Here is a 14182-nt window from a genome sequence, read left to right as displayed (position 1 = left end):
GAAATTGTGATTGCAGAACTGAAACGTAAACTTTCAATTCAAGAGCATAAAATAAATATTCAAGATTCCCAACTTAAGACTGCCAAAAAGAAATTATTTGAAGCAAAGAGGCGAGCTGTTATCGCTGAGAGCCGCTGCAACACGATGAAACCCAGTCTAGATAGAATAAAATATAACGATGATGACCTATTATTCTACACTGGCATCCCTAACTATTATAAACTGGTCGCTTTATATAATCGTCTAAATCCAGGACCTAATGGGGAAATATCAAGTTTTGGAATGGTGGTAAGATTGTGCAAAGACCTTCGCCTGCAGGCCGCCCCCGAAAACTAGATGTTAAGGACAAATTTCTACTAGTCTTGTTGCGGCTCCGATTAGGGCTCTTTCTAAAAGACTTGGCAGACCGCTTTAGCATTTCCCCAAGCACAGCGTCCAATTACTGTATATTCTGGATTAATTTCATGTTTGTTCGCCTTGGAAAAATAAATATATGGCCAACACGAGAGCAAATAGATGCAACTATGCCAGAAGAATTTAAAAAAGATTATCCCAGTACTCGCGTCATAATTGACGCAACTGAATTGAAACGCCAAACATCAAAGTCATTAGATCTACAGTCAGCATCTTATTCTAACTATAAATCCACAAACACATTCAAAGGACTTATTGGTATTAGTCCCAATGGTTACGTGACATTTATCTCGCACTTGTTCACTGGATCCATCTCTGACCAGGAAATAACTAGGCGAAGTGGTTTTCTGAAATTAAATTTCTCCCCTAATGACAGTGTTATGGCAGATAAGGGATTTTTGATTCAAGAGATGCTAAATAAAAAAGGTGTTCGACTGAATATACCACCTTTCCTTGGTGAGAAGGACAATTCACCAAAGAGGAACTGGAAAAGTCACAGAAAATTGCAGCCCGCCGAATCCATGTGGAACGACGAATAGCAAGAGTAAGAGGCTTTCATATCCTCGATCGTCCAATTCCCTTAACTCTAGCTCCCGTGATTAATCAACTCTGGACAGTGATTGTGCTTTTGTCGAACTTCCAAACACCTTTAATAAGCAATACTGAAAATTACTCTCAAAATGAACACAGTAATTTAACCAACATTAGCGATGATATTGATGATTTTCAAGAGGAAATTGATAATTTTCAAGAGGAAATTGATAATTTTCAAGAAGAAATTCTAGAACCTGAAAACCAATCCCTTGAAGATGAACTGGCTGGATGGTCAAGTGACACTGATTCAAGTAGAACTGAGATTCCCATTATCAATTTAGATACTTCTTTGTAAAGATTATAACTATCTAATATTTTATTTTATTTTATTTTAAATAAAGCTACGAAAAACTTTAATAAAACAGACTTTATTTTTAAAACCACAGTGGGTATGGGGCCTATTATTATAAGGAAGGTAGTAGGTACTTGAAAGTATAGGATTTTTTAAATCCTGATCACATTTTTAGCACATTGTTTGTCTTGTAATTTTTACCTAATTTTGGTACCATATATGTAAAATAAAAAGCTTTTAAAACTGATTGCACTTTTCCTGATTGAATGACACTCTCCCAATTATCAAGCCTTCTGGGAAATATGTTACGTAGTGACACCATTTCAGCCCTGATAGCGCCATTTGGCCCATAATTTGGTAGAAATGGTTATCATTTTCATTTAAAAGAGGTCTTTGATCAACCATTTTTATTCTATCATCACCCAGTGCTTCGGTGGGTTTTTTTATCCGGTTTGGACCAGGGACATTTAATTTCTAACAGCCCAAAAGAGGTTGGTTCCTTTGGATCATGGACTAATCCATCAGGTGAAGTTCCTAGCCATGGTTTTGTCGGGTCAACAATGTATCCTGAGTCATGCACTGTTACGTTATGACCCATACTGTGCATAGTTTCCAGGTATTTGTTTTTGGCAATACTTTCGTTCTTGATAACATTCAAGTGCCCAATGTCTTTAGGATTGACTATGTTGTTAATTCCAACTTGTGTCCATTTTTGATTTTTCCTTTTACAAATCGCACCGAAATTAGAAAAACTCAATCTAGTACTTCGGGCTCCTTTATGCTGCACCCTTTAAGGAATTGCACAACACTCATAAGGGAGTAAAAATTAACTTTTAGTTCGATATAAGAGTTAAAAAGGTGTTAAACTGAACCTCTGTTGCACGATTTTATTCTTATCTTTGACACTAATTGCTCAAATAAGTGTTATTGAACCCTTTTCTGGGGTGTAAATGAACACCTGTAATGGTGTCAAATTTGGACCCATATAAACTACTTTTAAAGGTGTTAAAGCACACCGCTTTTTCTAAGAGTGTATAGCAGCAACACTATAAATCTGCCCTAATGGACAGTACGTTAAAAACAGCTAATCGTCTTATATAAATGACAAGTTGCATCTTAACCAACAGAGCTTAATGTTTTTAATAAAGGTTTGAGTGCTTTTAGTTTAACAACAAAGAGCGTCTTTATCAAAATAAGCTCCGGGATTTAAAACTGTTCTAAGAGCTGTTATTTTTACAGCAACCCTATTTTTTTAGTGTACTATAAGCGGTTTGAAACAGCATGATGGGTTTTATTTTCACAGCAAACCTACTTTTAATCCACAGTGCTTAGTGAGTTTAAAACCACATATTTTGCTGTTAGTTTTACAGCAGCAAACATTTTATGAAACTGTAATTTATTGGTAGTAAAACAGCATATAGTGCTTGTTTTCCATTGACCCCTACAATATAATCAACGGTTAAGACTGTCTTTAAAACAACCTCTGAAGCGGCTATTTTAAAAGCTAAGAACGACCCTGAATACACGAACAATTAATACTTAAAACTGTTAGTTCCACTGTTTAGAAAAACAGTATTGTTGATGGTATTAAAAACAGGGTGGATGTGCAATTAAATTAGCATCATCTTGATGGCATACGCTATTGCCATTACCATAGTGTTTATTTTACAGCATTTTTATTCTGTGTGTAGGCTGTTTGTTGGTGAATTTAATTAGGTTAACACGATTTTAAGTTTCATTGAGTGTGACGTGCTCGATATTTTTTAGTGTCTTCCTGGCACCGACTGATATCTTTTGGTTCAAAAGAGAGAGACCTTTTTGTGGCTCAAAGAGAGACCTGTTTGTGGCTCAAAGAGATACTTTTTTGTGGCTCAAAGGGAGACCTTTTTGTGGTTCAAAGAGAGACCTTTTTGTGGCTCAAAGATAGACCTGTTTGTGGCTCAAAGAGATACTTTTTTGTGGCTCAAAGGGAGACCTTTTTGTGACTCAAAGAGAGACCTGTTTGTGGCTCAAAGAGAGACCTTTTTGTGTCTCAAAGAGAGACCTTTTTGTGGCTCAAAGAGAGACCTTTTTGTGTCTCAAAGAGAGACATTTTTGTGTCTCAAAGAGAGACCTTTTTGTGGCTCAAAGAGAGACCTTTTTGTGGCTCAAAGAGAGACCTTTTTGTGGCTCAAAGAGAGACCTTTTTGTGGCTCAAAAAGAGACCTTTTTGTGGCTCAAAGAGAGACCTTTTTGTGGCTCAAAAAGAGACCTTTTTGTGGCTCAAAGAGAGACCTGTTTGTGGGTCTAAGGGAGACCTTTTTGTGGCTCAAAGAGAGACATTAGATAATTAAGAATGGTTTCTCGACAACGTAGAAAGAAGGAGCAAGAGCGCTTAAGATTTAAAAACCAAAGGGCCTTAAAAGCCCAAGATGTGAAAAATCACAAGCAGCTAAATTATTTTGTAAAAGGTATTTTTTAAAAAATTATCGATTTCAAAGTAAAATCTTGACTTACAGAGTCAAGCGAAATGCGAAAAATCCCCTTAAAAAAGTTTCCTTTAATAGAGGTATTTTAAAACCAAAAACCAAAAATATTATTGCGGAAAGTTTGAAGCGCTTTTTAGTTACGCGACTTACTGAACGATTGATGTCCTCCAAAACTGTAGCTTATGCATATGACAATCAAAGTTCCAAATATACATCGCACAAACTCCAATGCCTGTTACTATGTGGAAAAAATATTTCATTTGAAAAGGAAGATATACTCAGCTTGTCTTGCAAAGCGCGCCTTGCTTATCGAAGAATTCAAAAGCTTTGCTCAGAAATTGGATTGGTAAAAAGTCACAATTTTGTCGAAATCATTGGTGCAAAAAGGCTTACACCAGTCTTACCGAAGCGTTTTATCGAGAGACTTCTTAATTTCCTTTGGGGAATCATGGCAAAATAAGGAAAAACGATGACAGTGAAACGCGATATGGAAAAATATTGCAATTTGACGAAAGTGGAACTTTCAAAATTGTTTTAAGAGAAAAGTCCAATTGCGTGGAACAAAGTAATGAATTATGGGTTGATGAAAATGGCAATTTCATAGACTAGGACCAGACGGTGCCTTTGTCATTGAACGTTGCTTACAAGTGAATGATTTACGCGTTGTCAACAATATTTTCAACAGAGTAGAAGACGTTTCAAAAGAGAAACGTCCAACATCGTCATTAACGAAAGTGGATTAATTGGAACGAAGGGAAAATATTCGTACTGGGAATGAAGCGACATTTGCAACGTTAGAGAAATGCCATTTTTGACGTCATAGCTTTCATCAACATGACGGCATATGCAAATTTTACAAGAAAAAAAGTAGCGTGGCCGTCGGATGATTCTGATTTGGAGGTTAAACTCTTTCCATATCTTGGGCATTTCGCATATATCTCCGAGAGCGAGGAATGCCCTAGTTACATAAGAGCCTTCAGAGAATTGGCTCCACATTTCTCGGGGATTAGGAATATTTTGAGCAAAATTTACTCTGTTAGAGCTTTGCAAAACGCTTTATCGACATTGACCGACGAGATTGATCATGGAGATTATGAATCTCTCAGGAAAATTATACCAGAATTGAGAAAAATTGTTGCTACACGTGGCTTAAAAATTTCGAATGCTGATAACGAGGCGACAAAAGGCACCGAAAACGATGTAAGGCCTAGTCTCGACGAGAGTGAAATCTTGGCTTTCTACAGTAAACAATTTGCTAGAGCTGAGAGAGATACAAATGAATTTCACGACACTCTTTGCGATTGTTGCGCTAGATTATTATGAAAATCTGATTTAAGGTCCGCAGAAAAACTGGCAAACACCTCAGTTTTTGAAAACCCTGCCTATCTCATTTTAAGAGCTGGATTGCTGTTGAAAAATCCAAACTTTAAAGAAATGGACATGGTCTTATGTGCTTACTGTTCCAAAGAATTGGGGAAAGGAAAAGTTCCAAATAGGTGTTTCCTTAATGGTTTGGGAGTTGACGTTCCTCCAGTGGAAATCGCTGGCTTAAACACGTTTGAAAAAGCTCTAATGCAACCGGTGAAGTCATTTCATACTGTCGTCCGGCTAGGAACCAAATCACTTTGGTACGGTGAAAGCTTTGAAAGGTAAAATTATATACCTCCCAAATCCTGTTCAAAGAAATCTCGACATGATACCAAAATCATTGCCTAAAGATCACGAATTACACATCTTATTTAATGGCCTCCCCACCTGTGACAGAAATATTTGGCAAAAAATAGGGAGTCTAGAAGCCTTGAAAAAAATAATCACTCCACTGAAAAATATTAATCCCTTGTACAAACTCATCGATGTCACTCAGATCATTGAGGATTATATTTTTAGTACCGAAGATGATGCGTCAAAACTCATCAACCCCAGGTGAATTGCTTAGCAAAAATGATCTCCTTGCCTTAGAAAACGACTGTCTTGATGCTGTTGTTTCAAGCGAAAACGCTTCGGCACTAGATAATCAACAGGCGGAAACGGTTCAAAACGCTTTTAATGGGGGCGTTGATGGGTCAAATCTCTCACGAGACGAAGCCTATGGAATTGTAACTCAACCACAACTATTGTTGTGAAAACTTTCGAAAGATGAAGTTCAAGATCTTTACAATCACTATACAATCCATCCGGTGAATGTTCAGCCCCCGAAGGATTTGTAGGCTTCTTTCCGAATGAAGCGTGTTGAAGCTGAACCAGCTAGCTATTGGGACAAGTATCTAGAGTACATGACCTTTGTGCACTTATTTTCCAAGGCTCGATTAGGTAAAAGCGATATAGACCTTTTGGGGAAATAACAGAAACTGACTACCGCCTTTCTCGTCTCTTGAACGAAAATGCGATGTTTAGGCGAGATTTTTCGTATCTGTTCCATTTGTACCAAGAATACGCGATGAAAGCAATGAACAGTAGTAGTTTATTTTGCGCGTCAAAAAGCCCATCAATGGTTCAGTCGAGAACTTGCTTTGGGCATCGGGCGCTCCCATAATTGGTTCTTCTTCTTCGCCGAAAGATCTTTTAAAGTACGTTCAAATGCATGTCTCGGGTACTCTTCCAGGTATCCTCCCAATGGACCGAATTCCCAATGAACCGAAATCCCATTCAACCGAAATACGCCAAACTAGATAAGAAACTCGCGGAACGGCGGGTTTTCGAACCACTGGGATTTGCGTTAGATAAGGAGATCCCATCGATTCGAATGCAACGGGGTGACGTTGATTTAGGACAGGTTAGGTTAGGGTCGGTTTAGGTTAGGTTAGGTTAGGTTAGGTTAGTAATATTTTATAAATAATTTAACAATGCTACGCCTTTTCCAAAATATTGATGTTTAGCTTCATTGACTTCTCAAATAATATACCTTTTCCAAAACATTACTGTTATGTTAGGTTAGGTTTGGTTAAGTTAGGTTAGTATTATTTTAGAAATCATTTAACAATGTTACACCTTTTCCAAAATATTGATGTTTAGCTTCGTTGACTTCTCCAACAATATGGCTTTTATTAATTATTATTAATATTGAAATAGAGACTACTTTCATTACGCAATAAATATTTTTAAAAACGTTTTTTATTAAAAAACGGTGACGACTAGTTTCGCTACTTTGTTACAAAGGCATCATCAGATTACCCGATATATACCATTCCACATGAACATGGGATTTCATATACTCCAAATTTTTCTAAAGTTTTGATTTTGTCCTTTAAGGGGGTGATTGTAGATTGGATTTTGTTTAGAGGTCGAAAGATGGGTTTTATCCCATTGGTACTAAAAAGATTACTTATACTTTCACTTATACCTTTGATATACGGTAACACTACTATTGGTTTATCTTTAAATTCGTTAATTAATTTTGTATTATTCCTAATTCGGTGTCTGTTGACAATTTTATCAAAACCTCGTTTTAGTATATTGGGATGAAATCCCCTGTTCATGGCTATTGTTTTTATCATATTAATTTCATCTCTAAATCCGATTTTTCTGTACAGATATTCAGTGCTCTTGTGAGGAAGGCATAGAATGCCGACAATTTTTGGTTTAGAGGGTGCCGTGATTCTGCATGTGGGGGTAGAGATACTGAGAATGGTTTTCTAAAAACAGTTGTGTTAATTACGTTATTATTATTTTTGACTGAGTGAATGTCTAGGAATGGTAATTTGTTTTGTTTTTCGATCTCTGCTGTAAATTGAATAAAGGGGTTAATTGAGTTTAAGAATTTTAAGAATGGTTGTACTTTTTCTTTTCCTAGTTTCCATACAGATAAGACGTCATCTACATATCTTTTCCAAAAATTTATAGGGAATAATGCATTCCTCAGAGCTACTGTTTCGATTTTGTTCATAAATATATCACTTAATAATGGTGAGAGTGGGCTACCCATTGCTAGGCCTATTTTTTGTTTATAGAATTTGTCATTAATTTTAAAAAACGGATCAACGATACACAGTTTCACTAGATTGATAAGGTCTATGATCTCTAAGAAATTAAAATTAGAGGTGGTGGCTAATCTATCGTGTAATACATCTAAAGCTTCCTCCACTGGTATACTAGTGAACATATTAACGATCTCAAAAGAGATTAACAAATCGTTGGGGTCGAGTTGTATCTTTTTAATTTCATTGGGGTCGAGTTGTATCTTTTTAATTTCATTAAGGGCTTCACTCGTATTTTTTAAGGTATGGTTATGGCTAAGTAATAAGAAGTTAAGTTTTTTAACAAGGCATTTTGCAATTTTATGTGTGGAGGAGCCGATACTATCTACAATAGGCCTAAATTGTATCGGATTTTTATGAATTTTGGGTAGGACATACAGTCTGGGGGCGAGATAATGTGACGGGTTTAAGTGTTTTTGCGTATATTCGTCTAATGACGTGCAATTTTTGACTACGTTTTTTACTTTATTGTGGAACACTTGTGACGGATCTTTTTTCAACGGTGTATACGTTGTGGTATCTTGTAGAAGTGTGTTGATTCCTCCTATATATTCAGATTTATCTAATAGTACTATGCAACCTCCCTTATCTGCACGGGTAATAATTAGTTCACGGTTTTTACCTCTCCGAGTGACGTATGTCACGGAGAGGTTCTAAATTCGACGTGTCTGTCTGTCTGTCTGTCTGTCTGTCTGTCTGTCTGTCTGTCTGTCTGTCTGTCTGTCTGTCTGTCTGTCCGTTGTTATACCCACGTGACCGCGTTCGCAGTTTGCAGATCGGAGCAAACGTGTATTCAATTTCCAGACCGCATTTACAGTCCCGGAAATTGTATTCCACTTACAGGCTATAACTCCATTGTCTGTCTAACAACTGTTCATTTGTCCACCCCACATGGACACCAGTCTGAACTTTCTAGCTTCTAAACACCACCATCTTCTAGTCTTTCGCCCATTCCACATGGACACCAGTCTGTACACCTGGCTTCTAACACCACTATCTTCTGGTCTTTGTTTTTGTCCATCCCACATGGACACCAGTCTGTACACCTGGTTTCTAACACAACCATCTTCTGGTCTTTGTTTTTGTCCATCCCACATGGACACCAGTCTGTACACCTGGCTTCTAACACCACCAACATCCTTAAGGTTAAGACATACGCGGCGATCGGCTAGGGTTACGAGAAACGTCTAGCCTTCCAATGGAGGGGTCTTCCTCCAAGGTTCACGCAATTGCGATGTTCTTATCTACAGCCGCGATTCGAATCCCTTATATACTACCTATTTGAGTAAGTCGAAGCAACCGGCGTATGCTTCATTTCAAACGCCAATATTAGTCAAGTCTCTCTAGAATGTTTAATTGTTCTATATCAAAACGATGTAACGTTCAATAAGGCAAACAACTGACGAAGAAAATATTTAATATTAATTATATTTATTTTAATATTTAAGATAATCTTGTTTCTCATCTCAAAATTAATACGGAAAGAGTTAAAAAGCAGCTTATTTTTTTGTCTGTGTGTGTCCGTCCGTTGTTACACTAGTGCGTCGCGTTAGCAGTTAGCCTTGTGTTGATGTGTTAAGAAATCATACAGAACCTTAATATTCCCTTTTTACATAATATAAAGTGAATATGTGGAAGTATTTTTCGTAATTATGATGCATTTAGTAGTTTTGTAGCTTTAAAGCTCTGTTTCATTTTGATATTCCAAAGATTTTTTTTAATATTGTTATTTGAAATGGCTGTTTATATATTACTTAAGCTATACGACATCTGTATATAGAATAATCCTTGGTTTAGTGACTTCATGAAGAAACCTAAGACCTAGACTCCGGCGGGTAAAACAAGTATTATCCGCAATAGGCTTAGTGAAACAAAGTGTAAATTATTGAGGCCTGAAGTGAAGTAAACTTTTGGCTTTGATTTTCGTGTCTGAAATGAAGAGACATTAACGGTTCAGAGTGAGCCGAAAGTTAAATACACTCTTAAATAATCAGGTAAAGATTTTATAATAGAAGAAAAGATCATGGTGGCAATTAGATTAGTAAAAGGGCTAGTGGTAAACGAGTAGCTACAGACTTTTTATTCTCTTTACGGTGCGCTATGACTATTAGTGCGTCTGGGTATAATTTAGCTTTGGTGTTATTTAACGTTAACATTCGTGTTGGCAAACTAAGAATATTGTTGAGGTGAGACGAGACGATTGTGTTTACACTGAAAACCAGTTGTGAATGTAGCTACCAGAATATAGGGTAAACAGCTGAAGCGTAGACTTCATTTCCTGTTCTTTTCCCCATTGACTGATTTCCATGTGTCCAAGATTTATCCTTATTGGATGTAAAATGTCGTCTACTTTACTGTTTGCTATGTTTGGAATACTACTTCAATATTTCGTAAATTTTTACTTCAAAAAAGTGAAATAACTCCATATCTGGGTAAATAAGTTTGTAGTAGTAGACCTCTTGACTCGGAGAGGTAATATTTTGGTTTTCCCAACTTGTTATTGAGTTGTGTTAAAGCGTTAATATGGCTTTTCCAAAACATTACTGTTATGTTAGGTTAGGTTTGGTTATGTTAGTTTAGTAATATTTTGTAAATTATTTAACAATGTTACGCCTTTCCCAAAATATTGATGTTTAGCTTCATTGACTTCTCCAATAATATGCCTTTTCCAATACATTACTGATATGTTAGGTTAGGTTTGGTTAAGTTAGTTTAGTAATATTTTGTAAATCAATTAATAATTGTTAGGTTATATTGTTGATAGCAATAAAAACAACCGGATTCTTTAACGTAAAAGGCATTTTCTTATAGATTAGTGAAAACGAATTAATACTAGTGTTGTTCCATCAACGGAAAGCGAGATCAGACTAGATTATTACAAAGTTAGAAAACACTATCAAGAGCCCACCTAGTGAGTCTCATGTGACTAGATAAGATTAAATTAACGGTTATCTGTTAGGCCTATTATTGGCCTACTAACATGAGGGTTTATGTCAAAGTCTGAACTACACTCCCCCTCTTTGACATTAACTTATAACAGGAGTGCCTTCTGCTTATGATTTGATATTTAACATGTCTACACAATTATTAAAATTTATCTTTTGTAACGCTTTGGTAAATATATCCGCGACATTGGTTTTGGTATTAACATACCTTAAATTAAACAGTCCTTCATTAAATTTCTCGCGAACAAAGTGATATCGAAAATCAATATGCTTGGATTTCTGTTTTTCAATACTGTTCTTCGAGAAATGGATCGCTGACTGACTGTCGCACAGGATATCCGGCTTCGGTAGCATGACTCCAAAAGATTTTAATTCAGAACTGATTGGACATAACCATGCTATCTCTTTGGCGGCCTCAGATAACGCGATGTACTCCGCTTCCATCGATGACAAGGCCACGGATTTCTGTTTAACTGTTCTCCATAAGACTGGTCCCTTGCCGATATATAATACGTATCCGCTGGTAGAACGTCTCGTCTCTTGGTCCGAAGCCCAGTCGCTATCACAGAATATTTTACAAGTTGTCGTGTTCCCCTTATAATATACTAGGCCATGATTAACGGTTGTTAACAAATAGCGTGTTAGCTGGCATAAACGAAGCCAATGATGATAACCAGGGTTAGAACAATATTGAGACAAAGCAATGATCTCAAATAAAATATCTGGACGGGTTCGTTGCGCGATGAACAGGAGACATCCGATCAGCGACTTGTATGGGACATGTGACATCCGTTCTCTTTCATCTTCATCAGTCGGACAATCTTGTTTTGTTAGCGGTACGGTTGCATTCATCGGTAAGCCGGCTGGTTGCTCGAGTTTAATACCGAAGCGTTTACCAACGTCCTTAATATATGAGGATTGATGTAGTTTCATGCTTCCGTCTTCTCTTTCTTCGAACTGCACTCCAAGTAATTTCTGTAATGGACCTAACAATGTTATCTCGTATTTCTGCGATAGTAGGCCGTAGACTTCTGTGAAGATTGTGTTATCCTTCACCAGTACGACCAAGTCGTCCACATACACGAGTACTATTGCTTGATGTGGACGGTAGTACACGCAATTGGTCCCTGTGAATTTTGTAAATCCAAGTTCCCGGAATGAGTTATCCAATTCCATGAACCAATTTCGACCACTTTGCTGTAGACCATACAGGGATTTATGGAGTTTTAGGCAATGCGTATCGATGTCCTTGTTTTCATATCCTGGTATTTGTTTCATGAATACGTCCTCCTCCAAGGATCCATATAAATAGGCATTTTTGACATCGAGATGTGAATGTACCCAGTTCATTGACATGACGAAGATTACCAAGAAAAAACGAATTAGAGAAAACTGTACAACAGGGGCGAACGTTTCTTCATAATCCAACCCCTTTGTTTGGCTGAACCCTTGCGCCACAAGTCGTGCCCTGTAGCGTATGATTTTGCCCTCATTATTCCTCTTGATGGCGTACACCCAACGGCAACCTACTAATTTCCGTTCATCGGGTTTTGTCACGATGCTCATCACTTTTCTATCCGTTATGGTTTTGATTTCATCGTCCATGGCGTGTTGCCAGTCTTGACGTTGTCGAGAGGTAATAGCCTCTTGGTACGTTTGAGGGATTTTAATTTCAATACAATTTATCTCAAAACGCTCTTTGTTGCCAACATTGGGTGCTTTCTTCTTTGGTGGTATGATTTCATGGTTCTTCGTAGAGAAATCCCAAGCCTTTATATCATGAGGAATATTGTTATCCGCCAGATACCTTTCCACTTCCGGTTTTGAGCGAAACTCGTTTCCCTCCGGGTCGTAATAATGAATATCTGCTCTTCCTTTCGTTACTCCTTTTTTGCGTATTGTAACGTCCCTCGACCAACCTTCAGGCAGTCTTATTTTTTCGGCTCCCCCTGTCTTAGCGTCTTCCACCAAATCCGTTGCGTCTTCAAATTCTGTGTCTGATTCCCGAGTTTCGTTTTGCTCTTCCTGTGGTGTGTCTGACGCCTGGTTTTCGTCTTTCTCTTCCTGTGGAGTGTCTGACGCATGGCTTTCGTCTTTCTCCTTCTGTGGAGTCACTAAGGCAGTGTGTTCGGTTTCCTCGTCGCATTCTTCTTGTTCCCAGATAATATCGTCGTTGTAATCCCTTTCCTGTGATTTGGATAGGTGTTCTATGCCCAAAATATCTTCATCGAACCGGACGTGTTTGCTTTCTACGATCTTGCGTTCTCCAGGGTAATAAATCCTATAGCCCTTCGTCCGGAATGCGTACCCTATGAGTACTCCCATTTTAGCTCGATTATAAAATTTGCTGCGTTGTCTCTGTGTAGGTATATGTACGAATGCTAAGCTTCCAATTTTTCTCAGATGGCGTGCACTTGGTGTACGTTGAGTCCATAATTCTACTGGACTTTTATCGTCCAAGGAGGCATGCCTTGATCGGTTCTTGAGATATGCTGACGTGGCGAGGATTTCTGCCCATAGACTGTGTGGTAATTTGGATTCTTCTAACAGCGTTCGCATCGTGTTTAAAAGGGTTTGGTTGACCCGTTCTGCCGTTCCGTTCATTTGTGGTGAATAAACATTGGTCAGTTCATGGTGAATTCCTTGCGTCTCACATAAACGTGTCAATTCTTGATTGCAATATTCAAGCCCATTATCTGATCTAATTCGCTTGATTTTCTTCCCTGTCTGTTTCTCGGCGTGCTCCTTTAACACCTTGAAGTAGTGTACTACGTCGCTTTTCCGTGCCATCGGGAATACCCATATGTATCGACTATAATCGTCAATAAACGTGACGTAATATTTGGCCCCTCCTAATGATTGTACTGGTGAGGGTCCCCATACATCTGTATGCACCAGTTCCAAGAGATCTTTGCTACGTATCGTCCCTTGTGTCTTGCACGTAGCTCTCGTACTTTTGCTTAATTTACACGGAATGCAAGTCGTCAATTCTCCAGTTAGTGTGCCCATGCCAGTCAGCATATGATGCGTCGACATATACTTCAGGTCACCTTCGTTTATACAGGGTGATTCTAAAATGGTGGTATAAACGAACTACTGCGGGTTCTATGAGCGATTTTAAGACGAAAATGTTCTATGGCATTTTGTCATCCAGGCCACCGTTTAAAAGTTAAGATAAGGATCATTTACTGATGACCCCTTAAAATTAATTAAATTAATCGAAAGCCCAGCGGGTTGAATACATTTTTTAAGGGGACTCACGTGTTTAGAAAGCCTTGGTTTTCTTGAAATTTAAAACTGAGTCGCGCGCCAACATTTGTAAATTTTGTAATGGCACGTGCAGCCTTTTACTGTGCTAAAGTCTCGTGACTACGATCTTCCCAACAATTCTTAAGCCTATTTCAAATTAGATTTAAACAGCGCAGACAGTGAACGAAACCAACCCGCTTTTTTAAAAACCAAGTTTTAGAAAACCGCTTTTTGAGCCTAGAACGA

General features: G+C 37.9%; 1 pseudogene; it reads left to right on the top strand.

Moving 5' to 3' along the window:
• The first annotated feature begins 294 nt into the window (after positions 1-294).
• On the top strand, positions 295-1303 carry LOC149637884 (uncharacterized; annotated as a pseudogene).
• Positions 1304-14182: the final 12879 nt, after the last annotated feature.

This window comes from Phalangium opilio, unplaced genomic scaffold, assembly GCF_054372755.1.
Source record: "Phalangium opilio isolate 3A_F unplaced genomic scaffold, DU_Popi_V2 ptg000094l_1, whole genome shotgun sequence".
In the NCBI taxonomy this organism is placed as follows: Eukaryota; Metazoa; Arthropoda; class Arachnida; order Opiliones; family Phalangiidae; genus Phalangium; species Phalangium opilio.
Note: the sequence above shows the minus strand (reverse complement) of the source record. Positions and strands in the feature narration are given on the sequence as shown.